The 25,577-nt window shown below is 35.8% G+C and overlaps 1 non-coding gene across 1 annotated transcript; it reads right to left on the reverse strand.

Moving 5' to 3' along the window:
• Positions 1-4,828: 4,828 nt before the first annotated feature.
• LOC112317963 (U6 spliceosomal RNA) lies at positions 4,829-4,935 on the reverse strand. Its single transcript, XR_002976169.2, has one exon. It is a non-coding gene; the product is annotated as a U6 spliceosomal RNA (small nuclear RNA).
• Between the last annotated feature and the right edge of the window lie 20,642 nt (positions 4,936-25,577).

Genomic DNA, 25,577 nt, shown 5'->3' on the forward strand with positions numbered 1-25,577 from the left:
AGCGTTGTGGGAAAGGAGAGGCTATATCAGATTATGATATTTTTACCATAACAACACATTGTACATTTTAAACAATTATATATGTCAATTATATCTCAATAAAGCTGACAAAAAGTCTAAAGATGTCAAATACAGTGAGCATTTGAGGTAAACAGCACTTTTATACATTGCTGATGGAGTTAAAATTTACACAACCAGTTTGGAAAGCAGTTTGCTAGTACTGAATAAAATTGGAAATGTACAGACCTTAACAATCCTGCAATTACAATGTAGGCATATATTTTATATAAATGCACTGTGTATAACGATACATGTACAAGAATGCTGAAGTCAGCATTGCTTTAATGGTAAAATTACAAACAAAATTATCTAATGCACAGATAAATATAACATGTTTATATAATAAAATAAATAACAGTTAAAAGAAATTTATATATGTATATACATACAAATACATATAAATCTAAAGTATTAAAAACCAACATGAAGTGACTTAATTTTGGCAATTTAAAACTACAAAATATACTATTCAGTGTCACCATTACTTCATAAAATAAAGGGTATGATTTTCATGCAAATAAAAAATGTGAGGCAGACATAACTTTAGAAATAAAATATGGAATAAAGCTACTTCTATGAAAAACTCATTGTATTATCCAAAAATGTTATTTTTTTGTAATTTTTTGACAAGTTTATCACTGACTGGTATTTGTAATAAATACTTTATGGGAAATCGTCTTATAAAAATCAGTCATGGTTTATCTGATATCCCAAATTAATCAGACTTCCTCTATTATTTGCTAAATCTGGTAACTGTATCTGAGAAAGCATTTAGCAGAGCAGTACCAGATCTTTATATTCCACCATACTCTTATATTATTATGTGGGCTCGAGGCTATTATAATTAGCAGTTTGGCAGGGACCAGATATCTTTTTCTATTGATTCCCACACATGACTTAATCTGAGGGTCTGTACAACTGATAGAGCCTAAAGAACATTTATTTCATGCACATGGTAACTGCACTTTATATAACGGACTGTACTTCATACTTTGGTGCACTCATATGTCCAGCTTCTCTTCCCAGGCTCACAATCTGCTCCATCGATGCTATTTGTTCAAAGATTTTCCTTAATAAATACTCAGTGCAGCTCTTAGAACAAGCTTGGGGTTGGTATTTCATTTTGGAAAAATGTAACTATTTTCTCTGGCATCCTATACACAATGAATTGGGAGCTCACTATTTATGTTGCAATTATTCCAATTTTAATTTAACTTATGAAAGACACAAGGAGATTATCAGTGTGTCTTATTAAATATCTCTATTTGCATACCACAATTTGTTGTGCAAAATTCAGTTATTCTACTGTTGTTATAAGTAAATACTTTCTCTTTAAAATAGTGAGAAAGTGAAAGTTTATTTCTATATGAACAACCAAAGACTTCTTATGGTACTGATTTCTATGATATGACTATCTATTTATAAAAGTACTTGAGGAAAGTTTTAAAAGATTGTTTAGATCTAAATGGATTTAAAAATAAACCATTTAAATTTTCAAGTGTTTTGAGTTTCTCATGGTTTACCACAAGGGGGCATGTGAAGATCAAATACAAGAATAAATTTATTAAAAGTCTTTGATAAAAAAATTGTTGTTTTTAAACTTTTTGAAAAGGTGATTTATTTTGCCACAGGTGTGTTTATTTTGTAAAACACAGTTTAACTGAACATTAGAATTGGCTAAATGTTAAGTCATTCCATATTCTTTCCTCAATTTGGAGCTTAGAAAATGGTTTCGTTGTTTTCTGAAACAGTTTAGCCCTTTTGATTTTTTGGATGAGGAAAAAAGTTAACAAGAACATGCTTGCAAGTGTCACTTTAACAGGCAGGTATTTCAGAGTGGACCTTTTGTGAAACTGGTTGTCTTAAGGAAACTGATGACATTTGAGAGATTTTTTTCATTTCTTCATGCAGTGCAATTTTTTAACTTGTTTTTAAGTGTCTTTACTTAAAATAATTAAAGTTCAATTGTTATATTAGTCATAAATATATGTACTTCATTGGTTATCATTCTCTCTCACACACACACATAAGCACACATACAGAATAAACCAAACCTTGCATGTCTCAATGAAATCTGAGCAATTTTATGCAAACAAATATACACAAATCATCCTTTTCATAAACTCATGAGACAGTACCTTTGAGTCTCTAAACTATTGGCCACAATTCCTCAAAGAGAGAATATTAATTAAAAGGGGGGATGGGAGAAGTGACAACCAAGCCAAACAGAAATTCGAAATGGAAAAACGTTCCAAAAACTTTAAAAGCAGATATTTCCCAAGTGAAATATATTCTATTTGAAATATTATACAAGTACAAATTCAAGCAAATGGTTTAAACTTTAGGTAAAAGTTGGCAACAAATTTGGATATGTATTCCACATATTTCAACCAGCCCACTATGGAGGTCTGCAGCAGTTCTTTTTGGAAGAGTTATGAAAACAAGAGCCAAAGTTTTGGGGATTTCATACAGGGATATGATGAATTAAATAAATACTTCCAACCTATGTCACATTCATATGAAGGACATGAGAGGCTGAAGCAATTATAAATTGATAGGCTGATATTCTCCTTCTTATGTCACTCTTATAAATTAAATTAACATTGGAATAATTACAACATATATGGTGAGTTTCAAAAACACTGTGTATAGGAAGCCAGAGCAAATAGTTGCTTTCCAAAACTATCTGGTCGGTTTTATTGTGCATTACTGTGTGTTCTATGTTCTTTTTAAGTGTGTTGGACTATTTCATTATCTTATAGATTAGAAACTTTGGAAATACTAAGTCTTCTATGCTAAAACGCCATCTTCTTATTGAGTTTATTAATGTATTTATTTTATTCAAAAAATATTTGTACAGTGTGTACTATGTGCAAGGCAACTATGCTTTGGGAAATAAATGTCTCTTCCATGGTTCAAAACATGCTGCAAATCCGTTGTTGGAATCACGAGCAGCTGCCCCATCGTATTTTCCTGAATCTCATCCATGGTCTGAAATCTCTTCCTTTTCAAAGGTGATTTTAGTTTGGGGGAAAAGCCAGAAGTCACAGGGAGCCAAATCTAGGCTATGGGGGTGCTGAGTCACCTGAGTGATGAGATGTTTCACAAAAAATCTCTGCACAAGACATGCTACATGAGCAGGCATGTTGTTGTCATCACCAGTTGCCCATAGCTGGGGTCTTCTGAATCATCCAAATAGTTTCTGCAGAGGAATGTACAAGCTTAACACAAAATTGGATGCAAATTCATTGCTCTACTCGCTCAGTCATTTTGATGCCACAGCCACACAGTACAAACACTCATTCAACAGCATCTACCACCCCCACTGACTAATACAGTGAAGACGTCATTGTTCACACATACGCATTCCAGTCCTCTCTGCTTGGCTGCCAGGTTACACTGATGTCACGCAAACTGTTCTTGTTATACTAACAATGGCTGGACTTTTTCTGGACAGTCTTGGTATACATGATGACTTAGTGACAAGAAACTATCTCAATCAGGCTAAACTGCAGATTTCATATTTAGAAACAGAGGACAGTAAAATTAGAATGAGAAGTAAGCCAGATAGTGGGAGCAAAGGCTGACGTGGTTTATTTTGTAAAAATGGGTAACATTACAGAATTTAGGGCAGAACAATTACATAATTAAAAAGAGTTTTAGAGAAGATAAAGCCGGCAGTGTTTTATAAAGTAAACTGGAAGAGAGAATTGGAGGCTAGTGCTATGATCAAGAGGTAAGATGATATGGACTTGGCCAAGAATGATGGAAATAGAAATTATGAGAGCTACTTTAGAATTCATTCATACTATTAAAATATAATCATCATAAGGAGTTGCTCCAGCCAAACCTTTCAATTTAAATTGGGGCTAGGAGGTTCTCTTAGAGCAATAGAACCTATCATTAATGCTTTGATTGCTCAACTGATTTTACAGAATGCCCATGGAAACTGGTTCAGTTTTGCAATCAACTTTACCCTTCTCTACAATTCAGAATGAAAGAGTATTTGGTCATTCTGGATTAGGAAGCAAAATTAAGATCTGGTATAGTGAAATTAGATTTGGAAGCAGACCTAGGTTTGAATCTTGATTCTGAAGATATATGGTTTTGTATTAAGTGCTTAACCTCTCCAATCCTCATTTTCCTCATATGAAAAATAAAAAATATTTATATCTTTATCACAAGTCTATTGCAAAGACTAAATAAGACAGCTTAAGCACCGAGTGATACCTATGGCACAAAATACATCTAAGACTTCTTAGTATATAATTAATGTCCATATATGGTTGTTTATTTAATCATTTTTTGTGATCTAAAGTTAAACCCTCAAGACCAATCACAACTGATCTCTTTCTCAAACCTCATCTGCTCGAATGCAGAAGGGTGGACCAGATAATTTCTTGTGGTTCCTTCCAGTATCAATATCTCATATTCTATATAATTAGAAGCCCTAAAGCAGATGCTTTCCAAGAAAAATCTAAGGCATATAGTCCAAACCAATATAATTTAGAAGTTGAAAGTTGAAATTTTGATGTAGAAAAATCAGCCTCTGTACATAATCTAACAGATTTAAAAATGTATAATATACAATTTCTCATGACAAATGGCCTTTTATTCATCAAGAATTTACATTAATAAAGGGTACATTTCCAGGATTGTCTCTATAGTAGAATCACAATCCTGTTGATATCTTTAAGAGTTTCTTTTAATATCATTATAAAAAATAAAATCAGTCTTCATGTTGTTATGATTTTTTTAATTTGTTTTAAAAAATATGGAACGCTTCACGAATTTGCATGTCATCCTTGCGCAGGGGCCATGCTAATCTTCTCTGTATCATTCCAATTTTAGTGTATATGCTGCTGAAGCGAGCACTGTCGTTGGGATTTTAACAAATTTTCATTTGATCCATAAGTTATAGATGATCCTGAAATATACTAATAAGTGAAAAGATAAATATGCCCTCTAAGTACATTAATTTTGTACGGTTCAGTCCTGGCTCAATCCCAAAGGCCTATTTACACTCCCTAAAATGATAATTACCCATGAATTGCTGCTGCTAATCTATAATCTTGATACCAGCGTCACTTATGTAAAGGATGACAGAAATATATGCCATTTTGGGACCTTGCATTACTCCCAGATGTCCACTACCTGAACACTTTCAGCATCTAAGACTCTCAGAGGTATATAGGTTGGAGCCTCAAATTGGGGGCTTTGCATGAACAAAGGGTGACCAGATTCTTCAAAATATGTAGAGAAAGTGGGAGCAAATTTATGTGACTATTCACAGCATCCTGACGTTTTCTAAAAATCTTATTTTTAGGTACTCCGGAACCTGAAACAGCTCCGGAGACAACAGAAATGTGGGGAAAAATAACTTAAACTGTGGGTATGATCCAGAGTCATCAGTCATCCTACACCAGCTCAGTACTATCATCTGGCAAAGATAGTAGAGAACATTATAACAGATAGCGGGTGAGAAGGCCAGATAGGGGGGATGAATTTGATGACATTTACAATGTTTTTACCCTGATATTAGAAATGTGAAAGAATCTAAGGATTCTGAAGCACATTATGCCCTGTACTTTGGGAAGGAGTATCAATTAATGAATGGAAGCAGACAATGAATATTAAATATATACACTATTTGTAAGTAAAAGTATTGCAATTCCATTGGTTAACATTTCCTCAACTAGGTGTTTGGCTAGACAAGCCCATAATTTTCTGGAGAGAGAAAAGCAAAGTCTCTGTTCTCTGTATCTCTATTAATCGAAGTGAAATAAGTCAGTCAGAGAAAGACAAATACAATATGATTTCACTTATATGTGGAATCTAATGAACAAAATAAAGAAACAAACAAAAAATAGAAACAAGTCATTGTTTTAAGACACATGGGAAAAGAAGGAAAGACAGGTCTAAACAAGAAAGATGATAATAAAAATGGCAGGAGAAACAGCTTCTCTACTTAGTTTGGAGACACAGTTGCTAAAATGGCTCTGTAAAGATATTTACTAAAGGGATTATAATAGAGAGTTGGAAGTCTGTGGAGCCCTAAAAATCTTCAGGGATTTCCACGAAGTTAGGTATATATTTGCATGGACTCTGACTTGAGAGACACAATAATAGTACCGTATCTCCTTTAATGGAAACCAAACTTTAAAGAGCTGAGATTTCTGATTTGGTGAAAACCAGTTAAATGACCCAGGTATATGTTGAAATACTGGACTATGAACTTATTTTGGGTGCACCTAAGTATATAAATATCATCCCTCTAGTCAGGATATGTTAAAATGGGGGAGAGAAATGGTTGAATGTATTCATCTGTCAAGATACACTATGTGGAGAACCATTGACATTTGGAGTTAGATAATTCTCTGTTGTAGGGGATGTCCTGTGCATTGCAGCATGTTCAGCAGCATCTCTGGACTCTACTCACTATATGCCCATGGTACCAATTTCTCCATTGTGACAGCCAAATATGTCTCCAGACATTTCCAAATGTCTTCTGAATAATCCTTGATTTATAACTACTGCTCCGAACCTAAGATGTTTTTGCTGCAAACCTAAAAGTTTGAATCATCAATATTTTAAAAGTGGAAGTTTTCCTAGAAATAATTTCTTCCATTATTTTTTACAAATGAGAAAACGGAGAACTGAAAAAGGAAAGGGATCAGAAATTATTTAGAAATAGAAATCCTAAATTTAAATACCACCTTTAACTCATTTTCAAACTACCATCCTTCCTCTTTGCTTATGTCTCCAGCCCTTTGATTCTCACTTATTCATTCTTTCATATATATATATATATGTATGTATATGTATATATATAACTTTCATATATATGAAAGAATAACTTGCTAAGTTATATATACACATATGTAACTTAATAAGTCAGTCAGTGAATCACTCATCTTCCTGTCCCAAGTGACTGTTCATCCCAAATTCTCTCTTGGATCAATTCTTCAAGCTCCTGCCAGCATCCGTTCAGCTGTGGGTTGCAAATTCCAAGTATTATAAAAGGACAGCCAACTACAACAAAAAAATGAGAATTCTAGCCAATCTGTTATATCTGGTCACCTCCCTTCATGCTAAAAGAGAAAAATACATTACTAATATATTGTTAATATATTGGAAACTTTTCCCCAGACTTTGATGTAAGATTATGGTGATCAGTAATTGTTAATATTCTTAGTGCTCTCCCCATTCCCCAACTTTTGAAAGCTTTTAAAATACTCCTGAACTTCAGTAAATAGCTGGTCTGAGTGTGTATTTCTCTTTCCATTAGCTCACTTCAGATTCTAACTCTTGCTTTTAAAACCATATAGGCTGTTCAATTTCCTTTCTCCTCCATAAGTATAATAACATAACAGTTTGATTTTAACTCACTTAGAGTGAGAAAAATGAATGATGTGTGAAAATCAAGTTTGGATAATGAGAAAGGCTGGATTGGAATTAACATTTGAATGCATAGCCTATCTTCGAGTTGTATTTTTTTATTCAGAGAACTATGTGGAGACATTCTTGGGTCTTATTTAAAAACTTGTGATTAAATGAAACAATTACTTTGGATAATGTTAAATTTACCACCAATGTCAGTACTATTTTTCATTATTAGCTTTAAGTATTACTAATAAATGATTTGATAGAAGCTATCTATTTTATGGAAGCTTTAAACTTGGTAAGCAAATTATTCTTTAAGCATGCACACTTATACATGGTTTCTATAAATTTATAATGATGCCACTGTATGAAGGTCAATTACAACCAAATAATTAAAAGACTCTAGGATGCCTTTGATGTTAGCTCAGTTTGTAGTTCACCTGAAAGCAATTTTCTTATGTTCTTCACTACCACTAACTCACAGGTGGCAAACAGAAGGCCGGTGGGCTGAATCCGGCCCTCCACCTTGTTGTATCCGGCCCGGCACCTTGTTTCTACCCAGCGGCAGCACTGAGCTCCTTGCCCCTAGTTAAGGAGTACTTACATTTATACAGTCCTAAAAGTACATTCGGCCTTTGAAGGCAACCACAAGGCTGATGTGGCCCCAGGTGAAAATGAGTTTGACACCCCTGATACTATAAAAGATAAAAATGGTACACCTGTGTAAGGTACTTTACAATTAATGGAGCCTGCAGGAGTGGAAGTAGCTCTGGCTGAGTCAGTGAGCGAGTGGTGAGTGCGGGTGAAGACCTAGGGCGTACTGGACACTGCTGTAGATGTTATAAATACTGTACACTTAGGCCACACTAAAGTTATAAAACAACACAAGATTATATCAAGCAAAAGATGAAGTAATGCAGCAAAGACATGGTAAACAAAGGATGTATTGAGGCTGCTGCTGATGTATCATAGCAAACTCTTTTACAATAAACTTTTTATATGTAGAAAGTGTAGTAAAGTAAATACATAAACCAGTAACAGTTATTTTTTATCATTGTTATTATATACTATACATAATTGTATGTGCCATACATTTATACAACTGGCAGCACAGTACATGTGTTTACACCAGCCTCACCACAAACATGTGACTAATGACTATAACATCAATAGGCAATAGGAATTTTTCACCTTTATTATATTTTTGTGGAACCACCATCATGTATGAGGTGTCATTTACCAAAATGGAGTTATGCAATGCATAACTGTAGCTTATTTCATAGAGATAAGAGAAGGGCTGAGAGAGTAAAATTTGGTTTATTTTACTTATGTTAGTGTTTATATAATTCATCTATTTGGGATGATCTATAAGTAAAACTGGGCAAATGCCCCTTCCTCTCATCCTGTTTTCATCCTGACCCAGAAATATAATTTCCCCAAAAGAGAAATACACTTGGAGCTGCAAATCTCCTACTGAAATCTTCATTTTCCTTCTTTAGAATGTATTGACAAACCATATGAAATGATGGCTGCTCTGTGGTGTTTAACCTACTCAAATGTTTAATATTTGAAATTTTCTACTGGTAGTTTTATATATATGATGGAGTATCCCCCAAACAACTGGAATTGTCTTCTGGAGGGAAGACCCCTTGTCCTATAGGCTTTCCCCAGTGGGTGAATGTTCTAGGAACCCATCAGTATCAGTGTTATCACCATAGAAACACATGTTGTTGTGAGAGGCTGCGTTTGACTTCAAGGAATATCTTTGGAAGACTCTTTCAATGCACTTGCCCATTTCATGATGGGTGATTTATAAGCACACCTACCCACACTGCACTGTATGTTCAGCAGTGTATGACCAAAAATGGCAAAACCTCCCATGTTCCACCTTTCCTATTCACGGGATCTCCCCCCAAGTGACTTTCCTTTTTGTTTCCCCAGATGAAAAAGTCCTCAAAGGGAAATGTTTTGACAATGTGGAAGAAGTGAAACAAAAAATGGAAGAAGCTCTGACAGCCATCAAAATCAACAAGTTCAAAAACCATTTTGAGCAGTGGAAAAAACATCTCAATAGTTGTATTGCATCAGATGGAGGGTACTTTGAAGGTGACTGCAGTTTAAACATATAAGAATAAATACAATTTTTTATAAATAAATTCTGGAGTTTTGGGGTTGCCCCTTGTATTTCTTTTTAAAATTTTATTCATTTCTTGTTTTACTTTCTTTTTATTGTTGACATTATTACAAATGCCCCCATTCTTTCCCTTGGTCCCCTCCACCCACTCCACAGTCCCCTCTTCCCTGTGGCCATCATCACACTCTTGTCCATGTCCATGGGTCATGCATATATGTTCTTTGGCTAATACTTCTCCTTCTTTCTTCCAGTCCCCCTTCCACCACCCTCTCCTCTGATAGTAGTCACTCTTATTCAACATAGTACTGAAAGTCCTGGCCACAGTGATCAGAGAAGAAGAAGAAATAAAAGGCCTCCAAATTGGAAAGGAGGAAGTAAAACTGTCATTATTCACAGATGTCATGACACTGTACACAGAAAACCCTAAAGACTCCACCAAAAAACTACTAGGTCTAATAAATGAATTCAGCAAAGTTGCAGGATACAAAATTAATATTCAGAAATCAGTGGCATCCTTACACACCAATATTGAACTATCAAAAAGAGAAACTAAGAAAATAATTCCATTTACTATTGCAATAACAAAAATAAAGTACCTAGGAATAAATTCAACCAAAGAGGTGAAAGACCTGTACTTGGTAATCTATCAGATATTGAAGAAAGAAATTGAGAAGATACAAATTAGTGGAAGCATATACCATTTCATGGATTGGAAGAATTAACATCATTAAAATATTCATATGTATATTTTAATAACACTGAATTTACTGGAAAGTTTGCATGTTGAAAAATTAGAAAACCAGACTACTATTCATTATAATCAAATGCAAAGTCTTTTGACAAGTAAATAAAGTTTGATGAAGTTAGTCATAAATTTGCAGCTCTTTCTCAGATACCTGTTTTCCTTTTATTTTACATATTGTACTTGATTCCTGTTATCTACCACTATCTCTGTGTAGTAGATTGTGAAACCACACAAGAGATTTAAAAATACATTTCAAGTCAACTACTGCATACCAATTTGACATCAAGTTTTCTGAAGTTTCCAGATGCCTTAGCCATGTAAGTCACTTCCTCTCATCACCTTCATTGCATGTTCTCACCTACTTCCTGCACTGAGCACCAAAGCAGAATATATATATATATATAAAATAGATTCTGTTTTGAAATTCAGACAACCTAAATATAAAACTCCCATCCTCAATTCCACACGTTATTTTGAAAACTAAGTTGAGTTCATATATATTTCCAAATTCTTTGGTTTTGATCATTCTACAATTTATGTCAAGCATATTCTCAAAATGTATGTATATGTATTTACACATTTTGATGCCAACTCACAACCACCATGAAAGCTTTACAGATAAAGCTTTGGACGGTAAAATCATTGAAATAAGCACATTTTATCAACCATCTAGCAAATACTAAGTCATCAAACAGTCCAGAAATCAAGTGATGTGAACTTTTAAGGTAACTTTCAACTCAGCTAGGCTATTATTTTATATTCTACTACCAAGATAAGTGGTCACTTATAAAGATGTTTTATCATCACCCTATCTAAAACAACTTCCTCATTCTACCCCACTCTATCACCTTACTATTCCTTAATTTGTATCACATAATTGATCACAACTGACACTATGTAACTGTTTGTTTATTTTCTGAAAATTCCATGATGGGGGCCTGGACTGTATCTGTCATTTTCACATCTGAATATCCAGTATCAAAAATAGGCCTCATTTGTAGTAAGCACTTGAGAAGAATCTGTTCAATTAATAATATGTATGGTGGTCCCACCTAAATCATAAATAAAGATAAATTCAGAAAAATATGTAAATTGACCTGTTACATTCCTAAAATGAAAAGCATATGGTTAAAATTGTGGTACTCATAAAAACCAAAATTGGTTGGGGGTCTTATGGGAATCCTGTTCTAGAATAAAAGTAATTAAATATACTTAAGATAAATGATTTCTAAACATGAATGGAACTTGTTTGAATCCTGATTCAAACAGCCAAATAGTAAAAAGGCATTTTTAGACAATCAAGGAAGTTTGGGTAGGGACTTCATACTAGATGATAAATAATTACATATTGTTAAGTTTTTAGGTACGAACATGGTATTTTAATGCAAATGTCCTTATTTATCTTTTCTGAAAAGCTAATTGACATATTTAGGAAAGCATTCACATTATGTTAGGAGTCATTTAAAAGTACTCCATCTTTTAAGAACTCACACGACTCCATTCAAGGAAGACAAACAACCCAATTAAAAAATGGGCAGAGGACCTCAACAGACACTTCTCCAAGGAGGACATACAGAGGGACCAGAGACACACATGAAAGGATGCTCAGCATCACTAACCATCAGTGAGATGCACATTAAAACCACAATGAGATACCACCTCACACCAGTCAGAATGGCCATCATAAACAAAGCAACAAACAAGTGTTGGAGAGGATGTGGAGAAAAGGGAACCTTAGTGCACTGTTGGTGGGAATGCAGATGGGTGCAGCCACTGTGGAAAACAGTATGGAAATTCCTCAGAAAACTAAAAATGGAACTGTATTTTGATCCAGTGATCCCACTGCTGGGATTATGCCATAAGTATCCAGAAGCACCAATGCAGAAGAACCTATGCACCCCAATGTTCATAGCAGCACAATTTATAATACCAACTGCTGGAAGCAACCTAAGTGCCCAGCACTAAATGAGTAGATCAAAAATTGAGGAAAGTAAAAAAAAAAAAAGCATGATGGTACATTTACACAACGGAATACTACGCAGCAGAAAAAAGGAGCTCCTGCCCTTCATGACAGCATGGATGGAACTGGAGAGCATTATGCTAAGTGAAATAAGCCAGGCAGTGAAAGACGAATACCATATGATCTCACCTATAAGTGGAACCTAGTCAACAAAACAAACAAGCAAGCAAAATAGAACTAGAAACATGGAAATAAAGAAGAAACTGACAGTACTGAGAGGGGAGGGGGGAGGGATAACAGGGGAAAAATGGAGAAGGGTCATCAAGGAATATGTACAATGGACCCATGGACAAAGCCAAAGTGGGATAGGATTGAGGGTGGGTGTGCATGGGGCGGGGGAGATTGGTGGATGGAAAATGGAGACTACTGTAATTGAACAAGAATAAAAACAAGAAAAAGAAAAAACTACTTCAGCTTTTAAAGGGGGTTAGGGAATATGTTAAAGAAATATGACAAAATATTGATGGGTTTTGAAGTTGGATACATTCATGGAGTCTTATATTCTTGACATGGAAATCTTTCTTCTTAAAATGTATAAAGGAAAAATTGTGATTGGTGGCACAGAAGAAAATATATATTATCTGAAGAAGTTGAGTGTAATCAGGAGAAAGAAGGTCAATTAACTTCTTGGTTTCCTGTCCTTTCCATTTTGTGTTTCAATTGCTACTTTTGAAAATAAATCAAGGAATTACATTTGAATTCCAATGCTTCTGTGGCTAAATCTACCCAGAAGAATGCAGAGAATTGAGGAATCTGTAAATAATTGGAACCAGTCTTGGTAATATAAGGCTACAACATCTTTTTCTCCATTAGATAACTAATTGTTCCTTGCCCTTATCATCTGAATTGTGGGTAATTGACCTGATGAATACTCAACATGTCTGGTAGGTGCTACCATAAACAATGAACACTTCTGGTATAAATGTTACATAGTCATCTCTATACCAAGGGATCATTGAAAATTTCTTCCTTTTGTAAATTTTAGTTTAACTTTTGAAGAATTGGGATGTACATCTTACCAGCATTTTATATTAAAGGAAAAAAAGATGGAAGAAGACTTGGCTTTCTTAAACATGAGGTCTCTTAAGTCATAAGACAGTTTACACCGTCTATGTATCCAAATGAATGTTATGCCTCCTAAGTAGTTACTCTGGGAAACAACATAATATTTTTGGAGTTAATATTTGTTCAGAATTGCTCTCAATGTCTAGGTAAAATGTTTCTAATATAATCAATGGGGCAAACACTCATGATTCTGAAAAGGATTAGACATTATTCAGGGTTATGGCCAGCAAATACAAAGGATGGACAAGCTTTGTTAATTCAGATCTTAGTGAAAGTCAAATGCAACTATCAGTAAATGAGGCTCATTGTCAGGTGTATGGAATGTAAACTGAGTCTGGGAATGCACTCAGCACTAGGTTGTCAGCAAATGTATGTCATCATTTAATAATTAAGGGTATCTAACAATGGGCAGGGGGGAGTGGGGAGGGGACAGTGAGGAGAGGGGATTATAGGAACTACTATAAAGGACACATGGACAAAATCAAGGGGGAGGGTGGAGGTGGGGGAGGGAGGGGGGGTTCAGCTGGGGTGGGGTGGAGGGATGGGGAGAAAAGGCACACAACTGTAATTGAATAACAATACAAAATTAAAATTAAAAATAATAATAATAATTAAGGGTATGGTGAATAGAGCAAGGAAATAGGAGGTAAAATAAATACATGTCCACGTTTCTTTGACCCCAGTTCTAAAATCTCACCTCCTCTTATCTAAATATCAATCTACTAGTATGGACAAGAGTATGATTGAGGAAAATAATATAAAACTACAGTAATTGTGAGACCCAGCACAGGAAAGGGATGCTCCTTTTATTTATTTCTACTGTGGTGACTTTGCCTTGTAAAGTTGTATGATCTGCTGCTGCAAACTGGCTCTGTTTAAAAAAAAGCTAGTGCAGTATTCTTTAATATATATTTGTAAATAATGTATACACAATAAATTCATTGTTTAAAAGGTATAAATAAGTGGTTTTTAGTATATTCATGGGTGATGTAACTATCATCACTATATAACTCTAGCACATTTTCATCATCCCAAAAAGAAACTCCATACCAATTAGCAGTCAATCCCCTTTACCTTCTGCAGATAGCAATCATAATCTACTTCTCGTTTCAATAGATTTGCCTGTTCTGGATATTTCATATAAGTTGTATCGTATAGCATGACATATTTTGTAACTGACTACTTTCACTTAGCATAAACTTTTCATTCCTGCTCTACCATGCATCAGCACTGTATTCATTTTGATGGCTGGGTAATATTTCCTTGTATGGTTATACCATATTTTGTTTATCCATTTATCAGTTGAAGGACATTTTTGTTAGTTCTACTCTTTGGATATTATTAATAGTGATGCTCTGAGCATTTGTGTACAAGTTTTATGGTAAACATACATTTTCAAGTATTTTGTTTATATACCTTCAAGTGAAATTTCTGAGTCACTCTATGTTTAACTTTCTAGAACTGTTCAACTATTTTCCAAAGTGACTGTACCATTTTACATTCCCACCAGTAGTGTAATTATGTTCTGATGTCTCTCCATTCTCATCAACACTTGTCACTCTCTGTCTTATTAAGGTCACCCTAGTGCATATGAAGTAATATTTCAGTGTGGTTTTTATTTGCATTTCCCTTTTGACTAATAACTCTGAGCCTCTTTACATGCATTTATAGGTCATTTTTATATTTTCCTGAGAGATCTTATCCAAATGTTTCCCCGTGTTTCTAAGTTTAGTTGTCTTTTTATTGTTGGATGTAACAGTTCTGTATATTTTCTGGCTACAAGCTCCGTGTCAGACATATTTTAGCAAATATATTTTCTCACTCTGTAGATTGTCTTTTGACTTTCTTTATGGTGCCTTTCAAACCACAAAAGATTTAAACTTTGACAAAGTCCAATTTCTCTATTTTTTACTTCTGTTTTTAAAAACATATTTTACTGATTATGCTATTACAGTTGTCCCATTTTTTCTCCCCTTTATTCCCCTCTGCCCTGCACACCCTTCCACCTGCATTCAACCCCCCTTAGTTCATGTCCATGGGTCGTACATATAAGTTCTTTGGCTTCTACATTTCCTATAATATTCTTAACCTCGCCCTGTCTATTTTGTTCCCAGTATTTATGCTTCTTATTCCCTGTAACTTTCCCCCCATCTCCCCCTCCCCCTCCCCATTGATAACCCTCCCTGTGATCTCCATTTCTGTGATTCTGTTCCATTTCTGTGATTTTGTTTGGTTAGTTTCTTTTTGTTTTTTTTTTTTAGGTTCAGTTGTTGATAGTTGTGAGTTTGATGTCATTTTACTGTGCATAGTTTTGATCATCTTTTTCTTAAACAAGTTCCTTTAACATTTCATATAATAAGGGTTTGATGATGATGAACTCCTTTAACTTGGCCTTATCTGGGAAGCACTTTATCTGCCCTTCCATTCTAAATGACATCTTTGCTGTATAGTGTTATCTTGGATGTGGTTCCTTGCCTTTCATGACTTGGAATACTTCTTTCCAGCTCCTTCTTGCCTGTAAGGTTTCTTTTCAGAAATCAGCTGAAGGTCTTATGCAAACTCCTTTGTAGGGAGCTGTCTCCTTTTCTCTTGCTACTTTGAAGATTCTCTCCTTCTCTTTCATCTTGGGTAATGTAATAAGGATGTGCCTTGGTGTGTGCTTCCTTGGGTCCAACTTCTTTGGGACTCTCTGAGCTTCCTGGACTTCCTGGAAGTCTATTTCCTTTGCCAGATTGGGGATGTTCTCCTTCGTTGTTTTTTCAAATAAGTTTTCAACTTCTTGCTCTTCCTTTTCTCCTTCTGGCACCCCTATAATTAGGATGTTGGAACATTTAAAGTTGTCCTGGAGGTTCCTAAGCCTATCCTCATTTTTTTGAATTCTTGTTTCTTCATTCTATTCCGGTTGAGTGTTTATTTCTTCCTTCTGGTCCAAACCATTATATTGAGACCTGGTTTCCTTCCTGTCACTATTGGCTCCCTGTGCATTTTCCTTTATTTCACTTTTCATAGCCTTCACTTTTTCTTCTATTTTGGGACCATACTCAGTCATTTCTGTGAGCATCCTGATTACCAGTGTTTTGAACTGTGCATCTGATAAGTTAGCTATCTCTTCATCTCTTAGTTGTATCTTTTCTGGAGCTTTGATCTGTTCTTTCATTTGGGCCACATTTTTCTATCTCCACACACCTTTTACATAGTAAGGGATGGAGCTTTAGGCATTCACCAGGGCGGGGCAACCATCTTTGCTGTGTTGTGGTGCTGTATGTGGCGGAGGGGTCTGAGAAGGAACAGTGCCTCTTGCCCAGCTCTTGGCTGGCTTTCAATCACTTCCCCCTCTACCCACAAGCAAATTGGGCTCTTCTGGTGCTGATTCCCAGGTGCGTGGGTTTGTGTACGTTCTAGGACCCTGTGGGTCTGTCCAATGAACTCTCCTGTGAGGCTGGGAGTTTCTCCCACAGCCACAACACCCACAGGTTTTTTTCAGTCAGAGGTGTTGAGGCTTTATTTCCCTGTGCTGGAACCTTGGGTTGTGTGGTCTGTCTCGCTCCCCAGTTGTTCCTCCAAGTTTATCCACATGCAAATGTGGAACCACCTGCTCTGCCAGCCACTGCCTTGCTGGGTCCACCAGCTGCCACCCACCCCAGTCCTCTAGCTGCCAACTTGTTGCAAATCCTTTCCACCACCGCTGCCCATCTCGGCCCCTCCTACCAGTCTGGAAGAATGTTTCTTCTTTAACTCCTTGGTTGTTGGACTTCCATACAGTTTGATTTCCTGGCAGTTCTTGTTGTTTTTTGTTTTTAAATTTGTTGTCCTTCTTTTGGTTGTGTAAGGAGGCACAGTGTATCTACCTATGCCTCCATCTTAGCCGGAAGTCTTTCACTTCTGTTTTTGTATCTTATTTAAGAAACTACTGTATAACCTGAGATCAAGTTTACTCCTATTTTTTCTTCTAAGAATTTTGTAGTTTTATCTGTTATATTTAGGCCTTTTATCCATTTTGAGTTAATTTTTGTGCATGGTGTAGGACACTGGTGCCCAATATTTTTGGTACCAGGGACCAGTTTCATGGAAGACAATTTTTCCACGGACCAGGGGGGCAGGGAGACAGGAGGCAGAGTGGTGTCCATGGAGGGATGGGGAGGAGGGAGGCTGGTGACCCCTGGTATAGGGTAAAGATTTACCTTCATTCTTTTGCATATGGGTATATTTTTTCCAGCATCATTTTTTGAAAAGAATATTATTTTTTTATTGTTGTTCAAGTACAGTTTTCTGAAAGAATATTATTTTCCCTATTGAATGGCCTTGATAACTGTATTAATCAATTGACCATAAATGTTAGGGTTTCCTCCTGGATTTTCAATTCTATCCCATTGATCTATATGGCTATCTTTATGCCAATATTGCAGTCTTTATTATTGTGGCTTTGCAGTAAATTTCAAAATTGGGAAGTGAGTCCTCCAACTTTTTTCTTTTTAAAGATTGTTTTAGGAATTCTGGTTCTCTTGTATTACCAATATTAATTTCAGGGTCATCTTATCAATTATTGCAAAAGAAGCACCTGGGATTTTGGTAGAAATTACTTTGAATACATAGATCAATTTGAGGAGTATTGCCATCTTAACAATATTTTTTATCCAAAAGCATAGGATGTGTTTTCACTTATTTATTTTTAATTTCTCTCAATGATATTTTGATAGTATATTATTGACAGTATATTTATTAAAGTGGATAGTGCTTTGCAGTTTACAAGATTTTTTTTCAAACACATTGTCTCACTTAATGCTGACAGCAGATTGTTAGTCTGCTGGACAAAAAATAGCAGTGACTTACCGAAAGTTATAAGGGGATTTCCTAGCAGAGCCTAAACTTAGGTTCCCTAACATCTCTATTCTTTTCCTATACCATGCTACCAATAGCAAGAACTGTATCAGTCTTTAATTACCCTTGTCCATTTGGATTTCCCCTCCACACCACCAATGAACACTAAAATTGTGATCATTTGGGAACTTTATTTAATCCTTGACACTGATACCCTAAAATATTTAAAAGAGAAGTTAGATTTTGTTTGTATAATTTTTGCTCCATTACTTGAAGTAATAAAATGATTTATGTGGGTATTGAGTACAAAGAGAAATATCTTTGATGCTTTATGATGGTATCCAAACATCAAGCAATTTTTGCATTGCTTCCAGTGTTTCCATGTAACAGTGGTCTCAGAATTCAGTCATGTTAAGGTTATCCATATTCACATTTGATGTTTCTTGGGTATAATACAGATATATTAATATAGGATGACAAAAATAAAGGATTTCATCATATTATTACTTACATTCATATTTATTATTGCAAAACATGACTTTGGTCATGATTTTAAAATCTTTTGACATCTCACTATTATGACGTCTCTAACTTTCAGGTACCTCACTAAAGTATTAGGTACTGAAGAATCTAGTTAAGTTTGATTGCTCCAACTCATCCTTAAACACTTCCCTATTATGGAAGTCATTGTTAGCATACCTCTTTTTATGATAAATGATCTCTTTCTCCTATTGTGATTATTTCCTAGACAATCACCAGCCCTTTGTGGGATCTCTTAACAATAACTCACTGCAGGAAAGAGGAATAGATATTTTAAAATTTGCTGTTAATTCAAGTACTAACGATAGTCAGGTGGAAGAAAAAATTTTATTTAGGATAAACAAGATGGCAGAAGGGTCACTGATACTAGTAAAGAATAAACTTTAAAGGAGGGGTGGAGACTCTGAACAGTCTGTTCCCAGACCTCTGTGAGATGGTTAAAAATTGACAGGGATATCTCAGCTGCAGAGAGCCTGCTGAGGAATGAGGGATCCAAGTCTTACACCAGCCCCCCTCACCCCAGCCCATGGTTCCAGTACTGGGGAGAGAAGTCCCCATAACTTCTGGCTGTAAAAATATGTGGATATTGTGACTGAGTGAGAATGAAGGCTGGATCTTCAAGTGTTCCTCTTAAAGGGCAAAACTTACTTGGACTCATTTGCTCTGAGCTCTAGTGCTGAGACAGCAGCTTGAAAGGCACTAGGGATATATAGGGGAGAATTGAATTGTCTGGCTTTGGGGCAAGGACTGGAGTGGCAACTTTATTCCAGACAGAAGTGATGGCAGAGGCCATTGTTCCTTTTCTGAGACCCCCCTCCACAGAGCCAGTAGGTACACACCGTATCTAAGTCTCCATCAACTTAATGGACACCATTCCCCTCACTCTACCCTGGTGACTCCCTAAGACCTATTGCACCCAACTTGAGGGCCCACCTGGGGCCCATACAAATGGCCTGTCTTGGCTTATACTGCCAGCTGTTCAAAAATCTTTCAAACAAATAGTATCTGGCTTCTACATACCCAATACCTCTTGCTAACTGTTCCCAGGCCCAGCAACACAGGCAGCCAGTCTTGGTTTGTAGGTTAGCCTCCTCTGAGCCCCTCTAATCCCAACAAAAGTAGCAACCATATACAGACCACTTTATAGTTCATGCCATGTGGCCCTCTGCAGGACATAGATGGTGGGTGATCTTAGCCTGCACCTCCCAGAAGGCCCCACAGCTAGCACACCTAGTGGACAGATTCAGACCATGCCAGAGCACCACCCAACCATCTCTATGAGTAACACAGTTAAGAGGTGGACTTGACAGGTACCTGAGCTCCACTTAAGTTAGCTTTGTTCTTTGAGGTCAACCCCTGTATAGCAGATGTTCCAAGGTGGTTACAACCAGTCCTTGTGGCTGATCAGTCTGGGGTTTAGTCCCTCCCATTGACATAATGACAGCAATCAAGGCTCAACTACAACAAGAGGGTGCACATAGCCCTGGCTAGGTATCTCAGTTGGTTCAATTGTCATCCCATACACCAATAGGTTGGAGGTTTGATTCCCAGACAGGGAAAATACCGAAGTTGTGGGTTTGATCCTTGATTGAAGCACATTTGGGAGGCAACTGATCAATGTCTCTGTCTCTTCTCCCCTTCTTCTCTCTCTAAAATAAATAAGCATATGCTCAGGTGAGGATTTTTTTTAAAAAGAGAGTGCACACAGTCCACATGGGTGTGTGCTCTTGGAATTCCCAGCTTGGGTAACTGGAAAGGCTGTGCCACTGGACCCTAAAGGACACCTACTACATAGGACCAATCTACCAAGAACAGAATCAAAGCAGCTCTACCTAATACTTAGAAACAAACACAGGGAGGCTGCCAAAGTGAGGAGACAATGAAGCATGGCCCTAATGAAAGAACAGAACAAAACTCCAGAAAAAGAACTTAAAAAAATGGAGACAAACAATCTATCAGATGCAAGGTTCAAAACACTGGTTATCAGGATGCTCAAAGAACTAAGGAGAAGAGTAGAGGAACTTAGTGAGAACCTCAACAAAGAGATAGAAAACATAAAAAAAGAACCAGTCAGAAATGAAGAATACAGTAACTGAAATAAATCATCTGTAAAGTCAATAAAGGAGAAGATAAGAAAGCAGAAAACAATGAGAACAGCAGGAGGAAAAAAGAATCCAAAAAAATTAAGATAGTGTAAGGAACCTCTGAGACAACTTCAAGTGTAGCAATATTTGCATCTGGGGGTACTGGAAGGAGAAGAGAGAGAGCAATAAATTGAAAGCCTTTATGAAAAAAATAATAACAGAAAACTTCCCAAACCTGGTGAAGGAAACAGATATACAAGTCCAGGAAGTGCAGAGTCTCAAACAAGATAAACTCAAAGAGGCTCACACCAAGACACATTAAAATTCAAATGCCAAAGGTTAAAAATAAAGAGAGAACATTAAAAACAGCAAGATAAAACCAGTTAGTTACCTACAAGGGACCTCCCATAAGACTGTTAGCTAACTTCTCAACAGAGACTTTGCAGGCCAGAAGGGACTGACATGAAATATTCAAAGTGATGAAAAGCAAAGTTATCATTTAGAATCAAAGGAAATATAAAAAGCTTCCCGGATAAGAAAAAGTTAAAGGAGTTCATCACCACCAAACCAGTATTACAAGAAATGTTAAAGGATCATCCTTATGAAGAAGGTGAAGGAGGAAGAATAAGAGGAGAAGAAGGAAGAGAAGGAAGAGGAAGAGGAGGAGGAAAAGAAGAAGGAGAAGGAGGAACAAGAGAAGATGAAGAGAAAGAAGAGAAGACCAAAATCTATGGATGGTGCCAGTTGGGTACTGGGAATATCAAGGGGAACACTTTGTAAGGTATATGATTTTCTCTAACCACCATGGTGTACACCTGAAACTAATACAAAATATTATTTTTTTAAGATTTTATTTACTTATTTATTTTTAGAGAGAGGGAAAAGAGGGAGAAAGAGAGGGAGAGACACAATGTGTGTTTGCCTCTCACACGCCCCCTACTGGGGACCTGGCCCACAACCCAGGCATGTGCCCTGACTGGGAATCAAACTGGCAACACTTTGGTTCACAGGTTGGCACTCAATCCACTGAGCCACATCAGCCAAGGCTAATACAAAATATTATTGATTTTAACTATAATTGATAATATTTTTAATTAAAAAATTGTAGAAGAATAAAGCCACTGTTTAGCAAGGGCAAAATCTGACTTCATAAAAATGGCTAATAAAATGGCATAAAAAAGAATGAAACCTTGTTATCATAAACAACATGGATGGACCTAGAGGGTGTTGCGTTGAATGAAATAAGTCTGAGAAAGACAAATGCCGTATGATTTAAGGTATATGTGAAATCTAAAAAAACAAAATAAATAAGCAAGCAGAACAGAAATAGACAAATAGATACAGAGAACATTTTGACAGTTGCCAGATGAGGAGGATTGGGGGGTTGAAAAGCATGAAGGAATTAAGAAGTAAAATGGGTAGTTGCAAAGTAGTCACAGGGGTGTAAAGTATAGCATAGGAAGTACAGTCAATAATATTATAATAACAATGTATTGTGCCAGGTGGCTACCAGATTTATCAGGGTAAACACTTCATAAGTTATATAAATGTCTAACTACCCATTTGTATAAATGAAACTAATATTTTATGTAAGCTCTAATTTAAACATACAGTAAAATTAAAACAAATTATAAAATTGAGATCCTGTATGACTATTCGAGACTGTCAGTGAAACAGGTGCCATGAATTCTGGCCACTTGGCATTACCAAGTCATTATTTTAGGGTTTTGGTGCTTAGAACTTCTCTTTCTATCCCTTCCTCCTTTCCTTCCTTTTATTCATCTCTCCCTCTATCATTCTATCTCTCTCTCCCTTGCTTCTTTTTCTTTTCTTCTGTTTCTTTTCCTTTTAATTTTTTTCTTTATTGAAACTGCACTCACTCATGTATACATCATCTTTAGAGCTTTTCATTTCTATTAATACTTCTACTCATTCCCCTCCCTCCCATATTCACCACCCTTTTGAGTTCAATGCAATTGTTTGTTACTAGAAGCACATTCCCCTTTTAATTTCCTTTATAAGTTCTACTAATTTCAGAAATTTTAGTTTGTCTAGCATAATTTCTGACATATATTGGGTTTGAATTTATTTTTCATTTAATTGTCGTTTATGGACATGATGCAGAAAGGTAGTTTCTATATGGAGAATTACCTTTAGAAGAATATCATTTTTTAAACAATCTTTCCCTAATCTTGCTATAGAATCTAAAACTTAATATATTAAAAAGATTCTCCTAAACTTGGGTCAGAACTCTAAGTTCATTAAAACATAAACACATTTATTTTGTCTCCCTCCCCAAGTTTGGACATGTAATACATATGTACTTTCTCAATTTTTTTTAAAGTAACATGAAATACAGGGTAGGGGGTGTGCTTTTTTGTCAAGAAAGTAAAAATAACTGGAATCTTTTCATCTTGATTTGTGAAAAAGTTTTGTCTGTTACAGCTTCATACTTCACGGGGTTGATTTTCTGATGTAGAAGGTAAGGCACCTTATCTGAGGTTATGCATTCTCTAACTCTAAGAGATGCATATCAGTCCATGGTTTTTCTATTGCCTCAAATCTCACATAACTGAAAGCATTTGCAAAATGTTCCCACTGCCAGTTCATTGCAGTATATCTATGGTTCACAGAGTAGGTTTAAAGCAAAGAAACTAGGATGGCCTAGAGTTCTTAAACACTGTATCAAACATTGATTTTCCAGATTATTTTTCATTTAGAAGATCATATACTCTTAAGCATGGGTAATATTCACTTTGTAGCAGAGATGGTTTGCAAAAGTTCCTTAAAGTGAATTTCCCCACATGTTTCATGGCTGAAGATTAAACAGCTAACCTTAATTACTTTATTTTTACCATGCTAAAATCCATTACTGAGAAGATCATAGCCAAGGATACCACATTTCCCAAATCAAACTAAAACACATCTTACAGTAATTAATTTTATACTATAACATTTGGAGTGTATACATGGTAATCCTGGATAAGGTGAGCATCTCATACAGTGACTCTTTCTTTTCTTTTTTTAATGTATGATTACCACATAAAATCCAAATTAAACAAGTTTACTGAGAACCTCTTATAAAGGTAACACTGTGATAGGTACTGTTGGGCACATGAAGAAATACAACCGACTCCTTTAATGTTATATTACAGTTAATAAATCTTTCACATGTATATAATAACTACATTGTTGTCTCCTAAGAATTTGTGGAAGAAAACAGTGGGGGAGTCTCTATGTTACAGAAGCCAAAAGAAATTAACTAATGTATCTAAAGTTACATAGGAATTATGTGGACTCAAGTACAGATTACTGAACTCACTAACCAGTCCTCTCTCCATTCTGTTTGTGGCATAAAACAGGATCCATTAATTTAGGGAGTATATAATCTAGATTGATAATAGTTAGATAACAATAGACTAAAACAATATTACAACATAGCAATAGAGTGCTTGTCAAAGCAAGTAGATTAGAGAATAACTGAAGGCTAAGATTTAATATAAGCAATCCTTCTCAATAAATCAATAAATAAAAGCAATCGCAAGGGAAATTCCTGACATACTGAACTCCACAAAAATATAAAACTTCTGTACATTAAAAAATAACTAAAAAACTTTAAAGGAAATAATGGACCAAGAAAATATGGCAGCAACTATGACAGACAAAAGACTAGTCTTTATATAAAGAGCTTATAAAATTAAAACCATGAAAGTCCAAATAAATAAATGAGCCAAGAACATGAACAGACAATTTATAAAAAAAGATACAGTGTGGTGATTGCTGGGGGGGGAATCATAAAGGGAGTAAATGATAATGGAAAAAATACTATAAAGATTAAATTTAAAAAATAAACTAAAATTTAAAAAACATAAAAAAGGATACAGCAGTAAATCTACATGTGAAAAATATACAGACTCTTTACTACAGTGTTTAAAGAAATAGGAAAAAACACAAAATATACCATTTGGAATATCATATAGCTTTAAAATTAGGCAATAATGCACAAAACTGATGTGTGTATAAAACTGGTGCTATAGACTTCTGGCCAATATGGAAGCATAGGTAGAAATGCTTCACCTCCTCACACAGCCAAAAGAAGGATAACAACCAATTCAAAAACAACAAACAAGGAGAACTACCAGAATAGCAAACTGCATGGAACTCCGACAACCAAGGTATTAAAGAGACATTCATCCAGACTAATTGGAGGGGAGGAAATGGGCAGCCGGGCAGGCGGAGAGCACATGCAGCAAGGAGTGGCTGGCTCACTGGAAAAATAAAGACTCAAAACCTCTAGCTATAAAATACTGTAGCGGTCATGAAGGTGAGAGATACTCCCAGTCTCATAGGAGAGTTCATTGGAAAGGGGGGCTAAAGTGGAACAAGTGAATGGCATTGTTCCCTCTCTGACCCCTCCCCCACAAACTATTAAGTTACCCAAGGTTAAAGATAAGGGGAGAATCTTACAAGTAGCAAGAGAAAAGGAGACAGTTGCCTACAAAGGAGTTCCTATAAGACTGTCAGCTGATTTCTCAAATTAAACCTTACAGGCAAGAAGGGACTGGAAAGAAGTATTCCAAGTCATGAAAGGCAAGGACCTCCATCCAAGATTACTCTATCCAGCAAAGCTTTCATTTAGAATGGAAGGGCAGATAAAGTGCTTCCCAGGTAAGGTCAATTTAAAGGAGTTCATCATCACCAAGCCCTTATAATATGAAATGTTAAAGG

Source organism: Desmodus rotundus, chromosome X, assembly GCF_022682495.2.
Source record: "Desmodus rotundus isolate HL8 chromosome X, HLdesRot8A.1, whole genome shotgun sequence".
Lineage (NCBI taxonomy): Eukaryota > Metazoa > Chordata > Mammalia > Chiroptera > Phyllostomidae > Desmodus > Desmodus rotundus.